Below are 17,972 nucleotides of genomic sequence, written 5' to 3'. Positions count from 1 at the left end.
TCTGCTTTTGAGCAGTTTATTTCCTTTTTAAATGAATTGTCTATTCCTATCTCCTGCCCTTTTTATTATTGAGTTGTTTATTTCTTAGCCACAATTTAAAGATTTCTTTTATGTTAAACAAAGTAGCTCTTTTTTCCTGTCAAATGAGTTGCAAATGCTATTTCTCTATACTTTATTTGTACTGCCTTTACTATAATTTTTTTGATGCATATGTTTAAAATATCACTGAATCTGTCAATGTTTCTTTTATGAGGTAGGCTTTTATGTCATATTTTAAAAGACCTTACATGCAAGATTATTTTTAAGATCAACAATATTTTTCTAGTGTGTTTATAGTTTAAAATTTTATATTGATTTTCCAGAAATATATTTTGATGGCGGGGTAGAGATCTAGCCAACTAAATATTTTATAACTCTTCAATCATTTAAAAGTGCAGTTACTGGAGTTCCCTTTGTGGTGCGGCAGAAATGAATCCAAAAGTATTCTTGAGAATGTGGGTTCAATCCCTGGCCTTGCTCAGTGGGTTGGGGATCCATTGTTGCTGTGATCTGTGGTGTAGGTTGCATATGTGGCTCAGATCCCACGTTGCTATGGCTATGGCATAGGCTGGCAGCTGTAGCTCTGATTCCACCCCTAGCCTGGGAACTTCCATATGCTGCGGGTGTGTCCCTAAAAAGCAAAAAAAAAAAAAAAAAAAAAAAAAAGAAAGAAAGAAAAGAAAAAGAAAAAAGAAAAGTGTACTTACCTTAAAAATAGCTATGATTAGGTCAGTGGTCAGTGTTTCCAACATAGTTTTGTTTAGGGGACTTCAAGTTTGGTGTCAGCCTGTTGAGATAATGGTATAGACAGTGTCACTTGCTTCCTTTCAACAGCTGACTGTTCTGTCTCTTCACACATCAATTGCCAAGCTGCATGCACACATGCTCTTGAACTCTACTTAAGTTAGGAAATATGGGTTCTAATCTAAGATCTACCTGCTTGTGTGATTTTAGGCAAATATCTTAACCTTTCAGAGTAGTGATTCCTGTTTTCATAAAATAAGATGACAACCTCCAAGATTTTTCCAGAAATCAAATGCAGCCATCCTATAATGGCTTCCAGCTTTCACTTCACATTTACAGATACCATAAATAATCCACAGCTGGATAGCCTGTAGAATCTGAAAATTATTCAAAGTGTACTCATCCCCTATATTCCTTATGCCCCAAAGAGCTTTTAATTTTGATGTTCCCTCTGCCTAAAATGTTTTTTCTTATAATCATCTGCATTTTTCTTGGCTCCCCTTCCCTCAGGTCTCTACTCAAATGCAACTCTGACAGAGAAGCATTCACTTGCTATCTCGATAACATAGGAAGCTCCACTCCCAAATCATTATTCTTTTTACTTTTCAGATAGAACTTTTACTACCTGACATATTAAATATTTACGTATCATTATATCCCCAAATAGTATGTGTATCAGTCAATGTTTACTGCAGCAACAAATGGCCCCAGCACTCCAGTGGCCTGTAAAATGAAACATTTATCACTTGCTTATGTCACATGATGGCTATGGGTAGGCTTCAGCATTACTTAGTTCTCCTGAGCAGATCCAGGCTCAGCTAGGCTGGCTTCTTCAGGATTTGAGTTGCAAATCTATTCCTTCTTGAAATTCCTTAGTGACCTAGTGGTTAAAGATCTGATATTTTCATTGCCATGGCTTTGATCACTGTGATGGTGTGAGTCTGATCCCTGACTAAGGAATTTCTGCATGCCATCGGTGTGGAAAAAAAAAAAAAAAAAAAAAGGAAGGAGAAGAAAAGCTGTTCCTTCTCTAGGATAAACTGTTCTTGTGGTGAAGGGCAGGAATATAAAAGGAAACAGAGCCAAGGCAGGAAATCTCATTTAAAAATTCTGCTTAGATGTGACAGTCACATCTGCTCAAATTCCATTAGCCAAAGCATGTCATGTAACCAAGCACAAAGTCAAAAAGTCAAGTAGAACATATGCTCTTCTCATAGGATCAAGGCCAAGTCACATGACCATAAATGGGGCTCTAATTAGATACAATAATCCTATTCTTAAGAACAATAATCCAATCTACCAAAAAATATACATTCCATGACTTGGTTCTTTTTCTGTAGTAACCTTAAGGCCTAGAAGAGCAGGCATTCAATAAACATTATTTGATGGATTAGCTCCATTCTCTCTGCTAGAATAAACCCTCCCCAACCCCAGCCTCTCCTTCGTGATCATGGCTTTGTTGTGTCAAAGAGAAATGGCATGGACTGAATAATCTTTTATTGTCCTTGCAGGCTAGTGATTGTGGGCTAATGGAAGACATTTTCAGCTTTGTAATGAAATGCCTGTAGTTTATTTGGCCTCCTTAAACAATGTGCTTTTCTCACAAATTGCAGCATCAGTATTGACATACTGCTTACTTCATGTTGGGACCACAGTGGCACTGCAGACCTGGTGCGCCATGGCCACTGCCAGCTACCACCCATGCCTGCCCTGCACCTCTCCTGCTCGACACCGGTCTCTTCTGAGACAGGGTGGAAAGCAGACACTGTCTGGTTGGGCAGAAAAAACTTTGCTCTTCTCTCCCTCAGGGATGGAGAACAGCTTTTTAGATAAATTATCTCAGAGGAATTCAAACTGAAATATGTGAAATATCTAAATAATTATGTTGCCCTTTCCCTGAGTTACTAAGCCTGGGTATCAGGAGTGGCTAGGAGCTTGTGTTCTGGAGTCCAACAGACTGGCTTTAAATTCCTGATATATTTTTTAGTGGGTTGATTTGGGCTTTGTTACTTCCCTCCCGAAGCCTCAGTTTTTAAATGTTTAAATGTATAAACTTACAACAGCAATGGGGCATTATGTGAATTCAAAAAGCAATGTTTTAAAGTATTTAGCATAATACCGGCACACAGCAAGCACTTAATAAATGATGTCTATTATTTCCCAGAGTACTTGAATATGTAGTGACTCGTAGTCACGGCGTTATCCTATCTTACCCGTGAGGAGAAAAAGAGAAGTGAAATATGTAATATGCTCAGTGCCATACACTCAGGGTGGAAGCTCAGACTTCTTATCATTCCTCTGTTCTCTGGATACAGACAATAGGACAGACAGAACTGTATTAAAACATGTATCCAGGGTTCCCATTGTGGCTCAGCAGGTTACAAACCTGACTAGTATCCATGAGGATGCAGGTTCGATCCCTGGCCTGACTTAGTGGGTGAAGGATCCAGCGTGGCCGTGAGCTGTGATGTAGGTCTCAGACGCAGCTTGGATCCTGCATTGCTGTGGTGTAGGCTGGCAGCTACAGCTTGGATTCGACCCATGGCCTGGGAACTTCCTCAAGCTGCAGATGCAGGCCTAAGAAAACAACAACGACAAAAACATGTATCCAGTTCCTATTATAAATGTGAAGTGTGAGGCATCCATCTTCTGCCCACCCTCCAGGGCTGTTTCCCAGAGTAGATCCACTGGAGCACTGGTTTCTGAGGTTGTTAGTAGTTGTTCCAGGAGAAAGGGTCTGTGATCAAACAAGTCTAATGCTAGATTTAAAAGGTTGAGCCGTGTTCCTTTTTTGCACAGCCTTAGCATGCTAATGTTCATTCTGAACCTCAATGGGGAAATGCAGAATACAGTAGTTTCCGTTTTTATTTGATCACCAAACCTTGTCTCCCTTATCCTTGCTCCACAAGGAGAGAGCCTTCTGCCGGACACCCTTTGTGAACCACTCCAAGGCCAAGCTTAAAATGGAATCTAACAAAACACTGATGCAAAACAACAACAACAGCAAAAAGAAAACTTAGAGGGCACCCTAGTGGCTGGATGTATTAAACAAGTGCAAAAATCAAATAAGTAGATAAAAACTCTATAGACTCTGAGAAAAATTAGATTAGTAAGGTCATTTTGCAGAGTGGGAAGTTGGGTGATATTGTACATGAGGAGATTGAGTGGAACCAAGGGATGTTAACTTCATTCTGTGTGGCTTTAACATTGGACAACAATGTCATCAGACTCCCAATGACATAGGTGGTTTTTCTAGATTTGCATCCCTCATATTCTTGGCCATAATGATGGTTCATATTTTAAATCTGGCAGCTTATCTAATTATGCTTTTTCCTATCCTTCAAATCCTCTTAGCTCCTGGCATTTTGCCCTTAAAATTGCATTAGTTCAATACTCTGATGTTATAGAAACCAGACTCTATTTGTGGTTGTAGAGTCGGTGTCACCAATGACTTAATGGAGATTCCCCGAGGACACACTCACTGTCTAATGAAGCATAGGCCTCTGTGTTCATGAAAATAAAACAGCTGCAGATTTCTTTATTTTTCTAGTTTGTTTCTTTCATATAATATTCTCATGTTGTCTCTGAAAGAAATGAAGGATTTATAAATAGCTAGATGTCTAAGTCAAAAATATGAAACTTCTTGGTATTTTAAAGTCTATCAACAGCAAAAGCCTTTTAACTAATTGAGGTTATATTATTCCAATTGATTCTCTCAACATCCAGCTAAGCAGTCAGTTAGTCAAGGCATTGTAGCCCCACCTGACACTGAGTTTTAGAGAAATAGAGTGAGTTCCATGGTAATTATATTTTCAAATTCTTTTCTCATGAGTACATGAGGAAGTTATTGTTTTTTTTTATTAATGGGTGTTTCTTTCAGAATTTATGTTCTTTAAAAGTATCACAGTCCCACAAACCCTGAGAGAACCAAGTATGAATGTCATTGTGAGCCAGTCATATGTCATTTTTTTTACTAAGGAGAGTGAGTTTGCACAGCATTTGCAAGCAGGATATTTGTAGTGGGTCACAAGCAGAAGTGGTTAAGTGGCTCCCAAATTATGCTGTAGTCTAGAATCTATCTCAAACTCCATATCCATTTATCCAGGTGTCTGCTGGATATTTCCACTGAGATCTTCCCGAGGCACCTCAAACACATGTCAGGTATTTAACTCAATAGCCCTCTCCCCCTCCCATCACCTCCTTTTGTGGCCTTGGATTTAGCATCCACCTTGAAGTCTTGACTTTTCCCTCTTCCTTACCCTAATGTCAGATTAATACCCAATATCCATTCCTTTCTCCAGTCTCTGTTGTCCATCCTTTTACTCACCACCCACATAATGCTTATCCCCTACCACTACTTTGAGGATAATCTCACTGCTTTCATTCTTGTCTTCTTCCAACTTTCCACACACTGATGACTGCTAGAGAGACTTATTTAAAAACAAATAGGATCATTCGTTAACTTGCTTAAAAGTCCTCATTGACTCCTTGTCCTCTCCTAGTGGGAGAAAGTCCCAGCTCCTTAGCACGGCTCATAATTATTGTACCAGGAACCCTGAAATATTTGTAATTGGGTACATATGCAAGGTTTTTGCTTACCTTTATGCCACTCTTTGCTTATGATCTTCTCTCTGCTTGTAATGAGCTCTGCTCTCATCCCTTCCTTTCATTTACCTCTTTTTTTTTTTTTTTTTTTTTTAAGACTCCACCATTTTAAAGATCTGTTCAGGCGTCATGAGGTCTGGAAACCTTCCCTGGCTGCCTTTCTTCCCCAATCCACCCAGATCAGATTAGGCTTTTCTCCTGATTACCCTTTTGGAAATCACAAATGTTATGCTTGCTGCATTATGGAATAATCTGATGTGTGCCAGTCTCCCCCACTGATCTGGGAATTGCTTGTAGGGAAGGACTGAATCTTAAAAATTTTTTGCTTCTCAACATCTGGCACAGTACTTGGCAGAAAGTAGGCACTCCACGCATATTCTCAAATTGAATAATCATTCAAAGACATCAGTCACTTTCAGGAAATGTTTCTGTAAATCTGTATGAGAAATCATTTATTGGCAACAACATGACTAGCAAAAAAAAAAAAAAATCCCACTGAAAGACAGTTGATATGTGGGCATATTTGGGAAGGATTCTAACAATTTCTGTGATATTGGAAGGGCTCCCGATCTGTATTATGATTCTCTCTATAAAAAACTGAATTGTAGTATGACAACCAATGCAGAGGAAGTTTCTGAGCACTGGAGAGAAACAGTTAAATGGTCTGTGCATCTGCAATAAAGTTGCAAATGTCTGCTTTCCTCTGCCTCAATCAACTTGGGTACTAGGTAAAGAAGAGAAAGAAGTCTTACTCTTCTCTACTCTTTTTTTTTTTTTTCATTCTCTCCCCCACCCCTTCCTACTCCTCAAGCGCACCTCTATTGGATGTGGGAGCAGGGAATTTGCGATTTTCTCACAGGTCCAATCCATTAGAGGGTCTTACCTCTGAATATCCTCATTGTATGTGACAGTTTGAGAACATTTTTCTGGCAAGGAGAGAATAAGGCCCTTTTATATAAGTGTTACTCATGCTCTAAAATGTCATACTTGTCCTTTTAGCTGTTAACTTCTTTTTTGTCTGTGTGGTGTATTTTCCACTTTAAAGAAGCATTTATTGAGCCCATGCTGTTCCTCCAGCCATGTGAGGGATGCAAAAGAAATGCAGGGCTCTGGCTCTGTCCTCAAGGACCCCAGACATTGTGGGTGGGGAGAAAACACAAACAAGCACAGGCATCAAATGTGCTATATATAATCAAGCATGTGAGCCTCTCCTTTGGTCCCTGTCATCAGAATGTAGTCTTTCCCTTGGCTGTATTAAACCGTGGAACCTCAAACGCTGACCCATGTACAAAAAAAGAATAGGGGACAAATAATTGTTGCTAAGTTTCTGTTTCTAAGTAATATTTATATGAAAATTCAAATTATTGTGCCCCACCACTTCCATTTGTCTATATCAGGGTAGGGCTGCAATTCTCAAAGACATATATGTACCAGTCACAGTCCCATCTTAGGTACACAGCAAGTAGTTCTTATTCTGCAGCTTCTAGTTTAGCACTAGAGATGTCTCATGCCTCTGTCAAATGTTACATCTCTGTAATGTGTTTATCATTTGCCTTTTAGTCTTTGTACAGCTTAACTATTACTGAGATGCTGGATTTTTTTTGTTTATTTGTTTTTTGGTTTTTGTTTTTTAAAACCAGTGTTCATTATAACAACGGGGCTGGTCAGAGTAGCCTCTACTGTGCCTCTTTCTTCTGAGTCTCCACCTTATCCCATTTACTTTTTCTAGATGCAAATTGCCTCCCTGCCCATACATCTTCAGTGATTCCCCATGGTTCACCATGTCAGGTCCTCCAGTTTTATGGCCACAGTGGCCTCTGTCCAGACCCCATCTACCTCTTGGATTTCATCTCCCTCTCCGTGCTCTTGAACTCATTGCATGCTCAAGCCCAGCTGTCCTGCAGACCTGCTTATTCCTTACTGCCATCCTTACTTTGCTTTTGCTGTTCTCCTCTGCTAAGACACCTCCCTCCTACTGACCATGCAGCACAGTGGAGGAAGAGATTGGACATTGTGTGGTGCAGGGGGTTATCTCAGTTTTATTTCCTCAAAAGTTCAAAGTTCTTTGTAGACAGATGCTGTATCTTAGCCATCTTTGTATTTTTCCAGAAAATTGATCATAGTTTCATAAGCTCTAAAACTACTGGCTAAAACTTGGAGAGGGTTTTTGTTTGTTTGGTTTTGGTTTTTCAGTTTTTTGGTTTTTGGTTTTTGCTGTGCACACAGCATGTGGAAGTTCCAAGGCCTGAGACTGAATGTACACCACAGCAACGACCCAAGCCAACGCAGTGACAATGCCAGATCCTTAACCTACTGAGCCACCAGCAAACTCCTTCCTTAATTTTTCATAGCTATAGACTATTCCTGGAAAATTTTAAAAACAAATGAAATGAGTTCAGTTATTTCAGTCTTAAAGAACTGTAATATTAGAGTCATGATTAAGAGTAATCTTTGGGGCCTGATTGATTTAAAATCTGAGCTCCAACATTTGCTTGGTGTATAAGCCTGTGCAACTTATTTCCTGTCTCTGTGACTCAGTTTCTTCATCTGTCAAATTTGAAGTGGGGTAGTAATGAATGATGCCCTCCTCATGGGATTGTTATGAGGATTAAGTAAGTTAGAACATGTAAATCCACTTAGAGAAATGCCTGGCACAATAAAAACTTTCTAAGTGTTAGTTATGATTATTATTAACATTTGGGTTGCTTCTTCTGTGTTGGTAGTTAAAACACAAAAGACTTAATGAGGTTAGGTTGTGAACAGTTGAGTAGGTTGGTGGGTATAATTCCTCTTTGGTTTTTCCTCTTCTGCTGTTTTTCCTTTCCTGCTGTTCTTTTGTGTGAATCTGGATCTCTCCAGAGACTTTCTCCATTTCTCCCTGGATAACCTACACCCCTACAACTTGTTCTGTTGGAAGGACAATTGATTAGTCTTTAGAACTGTGCGACTTATGATTAGGAAATTCTATCCCTTACTTAGATGTTAGCTCTTAACTTCCTCTTTTGTTATGGTCCAGATTTCGTAGTGATTGGCTGATATGCTTGATATTCTGCTTATTTCCTTGGTTATATTTATCTCCTTATATAAGAGAATGTGTAAAAGGAACTGTTTGAGTCTCAGTCTTGGCCGAGACCTCAGGGCAAGTGATAGCACACTCCAAAGCGAGGTGCCTAGCCACTGGGAGGACTCACAAAGGAGGCGGTGGTCAAAAAGCAGATTTTTTACAACTCTTAGAACACTCACTGTTAGCCTTTAAAAAATTAGGACAATAAAATAAGCTTTAAGAATAGGGGAGGGCTTGTGGAGAGAACTGTAGCAGGATGGGATTCTCAGTTTTGCCTCTACTCTCTGCAATAGGCATGAAGGGGGAGGACTGATCCCTCACACTAAGCCTTGGGCAAGGAAATTGACGAGATCCATTCAGATTGTCTGGGCCTGGAGCATCCCAGGGGACTGGTGTCTGGCTCACACCTTAAGAGATCTGAAGGGAGTGGGACTCTGGCAGTCTGCTCTGATAGCAGAGTGAATAAACGAGAAAATTGCCTTGGTACAACGTAAGCTTCCAGAGTTTATTGGAGTCAAGATGTATGAGTGTCTCCCTGGGTCAGATATGGGCATAAATGAGAGATAGGGGGTGACTTTTATTAGATCTAGTTCAAGATAGCTGCTTAAAGGGAGAGGAGGCCTGAGCAGGCAGGGGCTGAGAGGATGCACAGTGCTAAGGAAGGACATTAGCGACCATTTTGAGGAGTCCCTGGAATTCTTCAGGCTTTGCTGCAATTCAAGATTCATAGAAGTGTGTATAGCCTTTAGTCAGTGATAAAATATATCTGTGAATACGTATGCCATGTGTACACACACACAATAAATAAAAGACTTGTTAGTATGGATACGTTCATGGCCCTTCAAAGCAAACTTTTTTATAATTTGAGGGTCAGACTATATTCTCATGATTCCTGACGTTACTGATTTAAATCAGTAGGAGGTGGTGAACAAGCCTGTTCTGTCTTTCGAGAAACTTACAGTCCAGAGGAGGAGATAGGCAAGCAATGAGCAATGATTCTCAAGTATGATAAGCCTATGACAGTCATAGGCAGAAGAGGGGTTAGGGAATATTGAGATAAACACCCACCTCAGTCTTGGAGAAATAAGGAAGGCTTCCCAAAGGAAAAGATGCCTAAGGATGGAAAGCTCAGAAGGAGTTGGACAAAAGAGAAAGTGATGAAAATAGGAGAGGAGGTCAGGGAGAAAAGAAGAGAGCTAAGGCTCCAAAAGGAAGTCATAGCACATAAACAAAGGCCCAGAGAGGTTGAGGTGGTCTCTTCAGGGTGGCTGGGATACAGAGGATGAGGGAGGATGATGAAGGTGAAGCAGCAGAGGTCAGGTCTTGAAGGCATTTGAAATTTGTTTTAACCCAAAAGCCGAGCTATCAAAGTACTGCAAAGGGCAGTGATATGACGTAAATTGCAGTCTAGAGGTCTCCCTGGCTCCTATGGGTGGCAGGGCACAAACCTAGAGGCAATGGAGCCCCAAGGAGATTGATGCAGCAATCAGAGCAAGCAACTGCATCATGATGGAAAGAGAAGAGAAGAGATGAATTTGGGAGGTATTTTGAATACAGAATTGACAGAACATAATTGTGTCTGGAAAGGATGTAAAGGAAAGGAAGGATTAAGGAGGACCCCAAGTTTCTGACTTAGTTGAAGGCTGAAATAGAAAAGACAAAATTGTTTAATAATTTAGTATAGAATCACTATCAATTTTTGCTTGGAACAGATACCTTTCTTCTGTTATTTTTTCTGTGCTGTATGTAGTAAAGAGTAATTGATCATGAGTTAGTGTAAAAAAATCTTATATTTAGATCTTGTCTTAGCTAAATGAAAAACTGACTTTTGAGGGCAAGGGATAAAAACCAAAGAATAACATTCCTTATAAAGAAGTTCCCCTTGTGGTGCAGCAGAAATGAATCTGGCTAGGAACCATGAGATTGCAGGTTTGATCCCTGGCCTTGCTCAGTGGGTTAAGGATCTGGAGTTGCCGTGAGCTGTGATGTAGGTCACAGATGCAGTTCAGATCCCGTGTTGCTGTGGCTGTGGCATAGGCTGTTAGCTCTGATTAGACCCCTAGCCTGGGAACCTCCATATGCTGTGGGTGTGGCCCTAAAAAAAATTCCTTATGAAATATTAATAAGCAATAAAAAATAAAGGAAATCATCATGTTGATGACATATTTGAATAATGGTATATTTCAAAGGCATATACATAGAACACAAAATTACTTTAAAGAAAACAAAAGCTAAGGGATTGTCACAGCATATTAAGGGAAGTAAGTCATACAGAGAAAGACAGATATCATATAATATCACTTTTATGTGGAATGTAATAAAAATGATACATAATAACTTATTTATAAAACAGACACAAACTCACAGATTTCAAAATCAAATTTAAGATTACCATAGAGGAAAATGGGGGGGGGGATAAATTAGGAGGATGGGAATAATATATTCATACTACTGTATATAAAATTGATAACCAACAAAGACCTACTCAATAGCACAGGGAAATCTACTCAATATTTTGTAATAATCTAGACGGGGAAAAAAGAATGGATATATGTATGTGTAACTGATTCACTTTGCTGTACACCTGAAACCAGTACAACAATGTAAGTCAACTATACTCCCCCAATTTTTTTTTAAAGTCAAGGGAGGGAGGTATTTTTTTCCAACACATTTGTCCCAAAGACAGCTGACAATATGATAATGTTGTAATAACATGTAATGTTGCATGTAATAAGCAAACCTCTTTATTGAGATGCTGCAGAGCTGTCCTGGATGCTGAGTCCTGCAAATAGCATTTCTAGGAAGTTGCTGATTGTGATTTCAGAATCCAGGAGCACTCTGTGAAAGAGAGACAATAAACAAGTTCTGAAGGTACTGATGTGAAAATTAGAGGAAAACACCTGAAGGAAATCATGGTGAAAATAGCGATTGATCAGGGTTTCCGGGATTGTTTGCTAATTCATCTTTCTAAATAGAAGAGAAGATGAAGACTCTCAAGGGGCCACTTCAGTGAGCACTTTCAGGGAGATGAGATAAGGTGCTTATTGAAGCAAGCAACAAAGAGAAGCACCAGAATAATCTGGATAGAAACCGTTCATTGAACTGAATCATGGAATTTAAAATTGAACTACACTTAGTATGTGAAAAATAATTGAATTTGGAACCCTGCCGGGTGTTGATGATTCTAGTCAAAGTATTTAAAATTTTCTCTCCTGAATTAAAGGAAAAACACTTTTCCATTTTGAGGACTGAACATATCCAACCATGAAAGCTAAAACAAAAAGTCCTAAAAGTTCCTGGTAAACTTCCATAGGGTCATTTCACTTAGTTAAGTACTTTCCCACTTAGCAAGATGGTGTTTTGGAAATGGTTCTCCTCCCCTAGGACTCAAGAGCCCAGAACTGTGATTCAGCTGCTGCTACGTCTCCATCCATCATTCATTTCCGTGGGCTCCCATTTCCTTGTCTATCAAGTGAGGAGTTTGGATGGGGCTATCTCTGAGTTCTCAAGCTCCAAAATTCTGAAGCTAGAGCATATTTGAATAAATGACCTTTTCTGTGTGGTGTTCACTTGGGATGAGATGAGAGGTATACATGGGGACTCTAAATCTTGGCTCTGCCATGTACCAGCTGGTGAGCTTGGACAAGTTGTTTAATCCCTTTACCTTTAGTGACTTCCCTTCAGAAAGAGACATGGTACTTTTTTTAAAAAAAAATTTTATTGGAATATCATTGACTTACAATGTTGTGTTTCAACTGTACAGCAAAATGAATCATTTATATAAAATGTTTTTCCTAAGGTTATTTATAAAGTTTAATTGAGGTAATGTTTGCAAACCCTTCACAGTTCTTAACAAATATTTGACCTTTAAAAATGGAAGTTGTTTTTATCATTATTGTTATTTCAGACACCGATCATGAAAATGGTGGCATGACCAAAAAAGCCAGAAGGAAGAAGGAGGATTTTCCAGGTTAACTTTCCAAAGTTGAAAGCCATCAGCAAACGATTCCTTAGTCATCTGAAAGTGACTCGAATCATAGGTCTCTTTGAGCTGGGCTTCCTAAAAATCCTGTTTTCTTCTCTCTGGATTTGAAGACTTACGTATGAAATTCCAGTACACTGGGCTAATCACCATGAAAAAGAAGAGAGGTTTTGTTAGCTCACTTAAATTCATTCCTTCTGCCATAACAACTCTGTATATGGGACTATTCCATTTCTTTCACTGGTAATCTGGGGAAAAGAGTAAGAGAGTCATTGTGAACTCTAGATTGTTCTCATCTGCAAAATGTATGCCTTGGATAAGAGATATTTATAGGACAGTTAGAACTTGGGGTCCATTCTACTTCACAGCCTGGCTCACCGGAAGCCTAGCTTCATTGCTCCTTTCTGGTCACTGACTGAGGCCCCACTGATGGATTTTCCTCTTCCAGTTTCCTTGGGAATGCTGGGAGGAAGAGAAGACCTCCAAACTATTGAGAAGAATCTTCAGTAAAACTGATCTCTTGACAGAGAGAATCTTCTCTATATGTGTTTGGCACGTTCACACAAGTATGTGTGTGTGCGCTCGCTCACACTCACTGCTGACCATCCTCCTGATGCTCTTTATGGACAGGGAATAAGCAGCTCTTTCCTTCTTACCTGGCTGTTATCCTCTTATGCAGAGATCCTTCATCAATGCTGGGAAATAACTGATGCTTTACTGTGTGTGATCACTGTAGACATTTCCCTTTAGTTGGTGGAGTCTTCTGTGTGATTACCATTCCCATCTCTCCCAAGCCTCTTCTTGCTTTCAGAGCCTACCTCTTGGATTTATTACATTGTTTTCATGGTTTCACAGTTTTATTGAAGCTGTGCCTTTCATAGTGTTCTGTGTTTAATACTTTTGGAAGGGAATAAAGTATCAGTGTCCCACACAAATGCAAATCTGTGAGGGAGATTGGGTCTTTCAACACAAGACTAAGTTCATTTTCTCAATGTAGAAATAATACTTAAAGCCAATTATTGGACTTACTGCAGGAGCAGTAAAGGGAAACAAAGGAAATTTCAGGTGTAGTGACTTAAATTAAGGAAATTATGGGATCCTAGTAAACAGAACTGATCATATTGTCACTTAGGGAGTTAGTTTTTGCTTGTATTTTGGTGTGTGTAGAAAATAGGTCTTTTCTTTGGAAGGTACCACTATAATCTAAGCCTAGAGATGTCAAATATAGTTTCTGAGAGGAAGAATAATAATGAGTTGTCATGAAAATTTTTAATCATATTCATTATCTTTACAATGAGTAATTTATTTTCCCCTTCTGCATATTTAGAAATTCTTACAATTGCTTGGACAGTTCCTTCTGAAACAAGCTTTCCTTTTTTTCCCCAGCCAGCCCCCGTGGGTTCATCTTTATAGCATCTGAAACTAGGACAAGAGGTAAGACGTGTAAATGTTTCTTCACTGGGAGAATATTTATTGTTTTCAGTTTGCCCTCTAGCACTCAAATATTAGTTCATAAAATAGTTGTTGGAAATGTTTAACTTATTCAATATATTTGTTAAAACTATTTTTCCTCGTTCAGGCACTTTCAAGAGAAAGTGGGACTTTGGAAAAAGTCCACAACTGAGTGAGAATGAAAGATATATTTTTAACTTAATCCATTTATTTTAACACAAAGTGGTAGGCACTTCTGTCTGAACCCCGGACCTTCTGCTCAAAATATCAGTTTGAGTACAAGAGTTCATCCTCCTCTTTTACCTTCCACCCCCCCTTACTAAATTCCATTGAAATAACAGGAATATTTCTTTAAAAAGTAATTCATAATAACACTCTAAAACAGAAAAGGTGCCACCAATGGGCAGACATTTTTGACACATTTCTGGAGAAATCAGAGCAGAGAAAATTACAGCCTGATACACTAGAAGTTTTGTGGCCAGAGGAAAAAAGCATAGCAGTTCATTCCAAACTTCAAAAAAAGGAGAAAGAAATGAAGAGGGGGAAAAAGGGAAGAGGGGAAAGAAAGGCATAAGCAACCCCACTCAAGACTAAAATACTACTAGATTTAGGCAGAGGTGGTGATTCCCCAGCCTGCATCTCTATTGCCCATTATTTAGCCTTGAAGAAAACTTGCTCATCAAAATGCCTTGTCCCATCACACAAAGCATATGTGAGCCCATCGTGTCAAAAGAAGGATCCATTAAGAAAATAGATTTATTAATCTTTGAAAAACCCTTTCCAGCCATTTGTACTAAGCAACAAAGTCCTTTATCCAATATGATTTAATCACCAAAGATCTCCAAACATTTAAAGGAAATCCACAGCATGAAAAAGGAGCACCAAGGTGAACAAACAGAACAGTTGGCCTTGGAGAAAGCAAAGAGAATTCTGGTACCAGAAGTTAACTTCTTAAAAAGCCTATTCCCTGAAAAACCCAAGAGGCTGCTGTGTTAATAAAAACACAGTGCTTTTTTAGAAAGGAGCAGTAGAGAAAAAAAGTTTTGAAAAATATGTATGTAATTGTTGAATTAAGAAGTAATCACTGGATTGAATAAATTATTAAATGCACACATCTGACTACTTATCTGTGATCTAGTAATATGGATGATAGAATAGACAAAATTTCCCATAGCATAGCACATAATGTCTTAGAGGTAGGATTTCTGAGTGACAGCAGATAGGAGAACATAATCAAAGAGATAAAAGAAGAAACCGTCTTTGTTTTCCGTCTTCAGTCTTCAGTCTACCAGGTGCCAAACAGCATCAGAAAAAATTCCTTTGTAGGGGTATCCCATTGAAAAATCCATAACCCCAAGGATAAAGAGAAAATAATAAAAGCAGAGAGAAAAAAATCAGATTACCTGTAGGAGAATAGAACCAGACTGACTTGAGATTTCTTATCACTAACAGTGGATGCTAAAGAGATTTGAGCAAAATTTTCAAAATTCGTAAGGTGAAGATTTTGAATAAAAAATTTTAGAAGTTCCCTGGTGTTTCAGTGGGTTAAGGATCTGTTGTTGTCACTGCTGTGGCTCTGGTTAATACTGTGGTGTGGGTTTGATCCCTGGCCCAGGAATTTCCATATGGCATGAGCACAGCCAAAAAAAAAAAAAAAAATTATACCACAAATTTATTTTCAAACATATTTGCAGGCAAATAAGGACTTAGAAAGTTTACTATGCATATATCCTACACTTTAAATATTAATTTGTCAAGAAATGAGTATAATCAAATAAAACAAGCATCTCATGGTGAGGGGAGTGTGGGATTTAAGAAATATTGATAGCTACTGTCACTCAGAATAGAGAAAATAGCAATCCATTTAAAGAAGATTCACTAGGTCTTGATTCTTGGAAGCTTCTCCTATGAGTGGGAAAGTTTTATTGATATGGAGTTCTCATTTAAGGGTTCTTCCATAATATTTGATTCTAAAGGGAATAATATTTACATGTTTTATTGTACATGCCATTTGGAGTTTCATTTTTTAAATGATCCTACAGATTGAGCACAGAAGACATATTTATGTAAGAGAATGTAGAGATAGCTTGAAAGATAAGTGGATAGATAGATGATAGATATAGATAGATTTGTAGATTATTATGAACTTTAGAAGAGTAAAAATAAAGATACAGCTAAAAAATATTTGGGAATTTGACTGAGAAAGAGATGAAAGGAAGATTAATGTGACAGCTTTTTCAAGTTTCATTGCAGAAGATCAATAGATAATGTTTAAAGTTTATAAATCCAGAAATAGAAGTATACAAACAATAAAGAGAACCAAGTCAGAGGAAAAGGTTAACAAGGATTCCATCTGTGGAAGTGGAGCAGAGGAGCTGTCATAAGAAAACAAAAAGAGTCTTATACTTTTCTCTACTGTCTTAAATTTCTTACTGTGTCCATAGAATAACTCTGATTAAAACTAAGCTATGAAAATAGAAGAAAGTATATAAATATGAACTTACAGTTAATCCATCTCTTAGCTGTGGAAAAGGGCAAATTCACTTGATCATCTGCATGTATTTTTCAATGCATTTAGAAACATGAAAGAGCATTAAAAACACTTCACCTGTTTACAAAAGATCTAAAGAACTTAGCTTTTACATTAAACTTGATTTTGAATTATTAAGTAATATAAATAAGTTAATGTATCTCATTGTTTGTCAAAAATACAAGAGAAAACAGTTTATTTCTTAGTGATTTAAATCTATTGAAATAAAATGACTGTTAATTCTAAGTATTTGCTGAATTCCTGCTGGGCACTAAGTCTGTGTGAAGTAAAAAGTAAAGTAGAAAGATATTTTCTGATAATAAATACATGAATGTGTGGAAACCATCATATAATTATTTTTTATTTTATTTTATTTTTAATGTTTTTTTTAGGGCTGCACCCACAGCATATGGAGGTTTCCAGGCTAGGGGTCGAATCGGAGCTATAGCTGCTGCCCTACACCACAGCCACAGCAACACAGGATCTGAGCTGTGTCTGTGACCTACACCACAGCTCACGGCAACACTGGATCCTTAACTCACTGAGCAAGACCAGGGATCGAACCTGCATCCTCATGGATGCTAGTCAGATTCGTTAACTGCTGAGCCACAACAGGAATTCCATAATTATATTTTTAAATGGTTATTGTATGTATCCCAGTGGGAGAAAATATTGATCCTTTTCTAAGTTCTTGGGTCTAATAAATGAACCAGTGGTCATTGCCTGTGATCTCCATGAGAAATATTCATATTCTATACAGTAGAAACTTGCCAACATCCTGAAGCACCATATTTGGAGAGAGGGCTAGATGAACAGTTTTTCCAAAGAGAAAAAAAATAGTCCATAAAGATATCAAGTGGAAGGAAGTGTAGCATTTGTATTTTACAAAACCTTCCCATTATCCATGGAAGTGGTTGTTAAAAACCAACTGCGCAAAAGACTAAAAGAGGATTTGCTCTTTTCAAAAAGAAATATAGAGGTACCAGTGAGAGGGGAAATCTGTCATCTAGAAACAACTGATTATAATAAGGTAAAAATTCTTACCTAAATCAGGAATATATATTCTTTTATATCACTTTGTAGCCAAATTTTCCAAAATGCCAGAAGGGGTAACAAAGAAGTAACCAGTTGGAAGCTGAGGACTGGCAAAGTTCAAGACAAAAATGGTAAGTTTTGTTTTAATATAGAGTAAGTTTATTTAGAAAAATCAGTGATTGCTAATATTGGAGTCCAATGAGAAAAAGTATGTAAATAGTACCTGAGAAATTACATTTCTTGAAAATCTGCTCTATTTTTTTTTACATTCATTTAACAGCTATTTATTGGGTTCTTACTACATATTGGGCACTATACTAGGTGGAAGTTACATATCAATGAATTTTGTTTTTATTTATTTATTTATCTTTTTGCCTTTTTTTTTTCCTGGGGCTGCTCCCTTGGCATATGGAGGTTCCCAGGCTAGGGGTCTAATGGGAGCTGTTGCCGCAGGCCTGCACCACAGCCATAGCAACACAGGATCCAAGCCGAGTTTGCAATCTACACCACACCTCACAGCA

At 38.2% G+C, this 17,972-nt stretch overlaps 1 long non-coding RNA gene across 1 annotated transcript in view; it reads left to right on the top strand.

Annotated features, from left to right (window-relative positions):
* LOC102160378 overlaps window positions 1-17,972 on the top strand; it is a 142,059-nt gene that overhangs the window by 80,584 nt on the left and 43,503 nt on the right. Inside the window, exons 2-3 of the long non-coding RNA XR_300753.3 lie at window positions 13,821-13,868; window positions 17,500-17,582. This is a non-coding gene — a long non-coding RNA (uncharacterized LOC102160378). The remainder of the gene's footprint in view (window positions 1-13,820; window positions 13,869-17,499; window positions 17,583-17,972) is intronic.

This window comes from Sus scrofa, chromosome 1, assembly GCF_000003025.6.
Source record: "Sus scrofa isolate TJ Tabasco breed Duroc chromosome 1, Sscrofa11.1, whole genome shotgun sequence".
Lineage (NCBI taxonomy): Eukaryota > Metazoa > Chordata > Mammalia > Artiodactyla > Suidae > Sus > Sus scrofa.
Note: the sequence above shows the minus strand (reverse complement) of the source record. Positions and strands in the feature narration are given on the sequence as shown.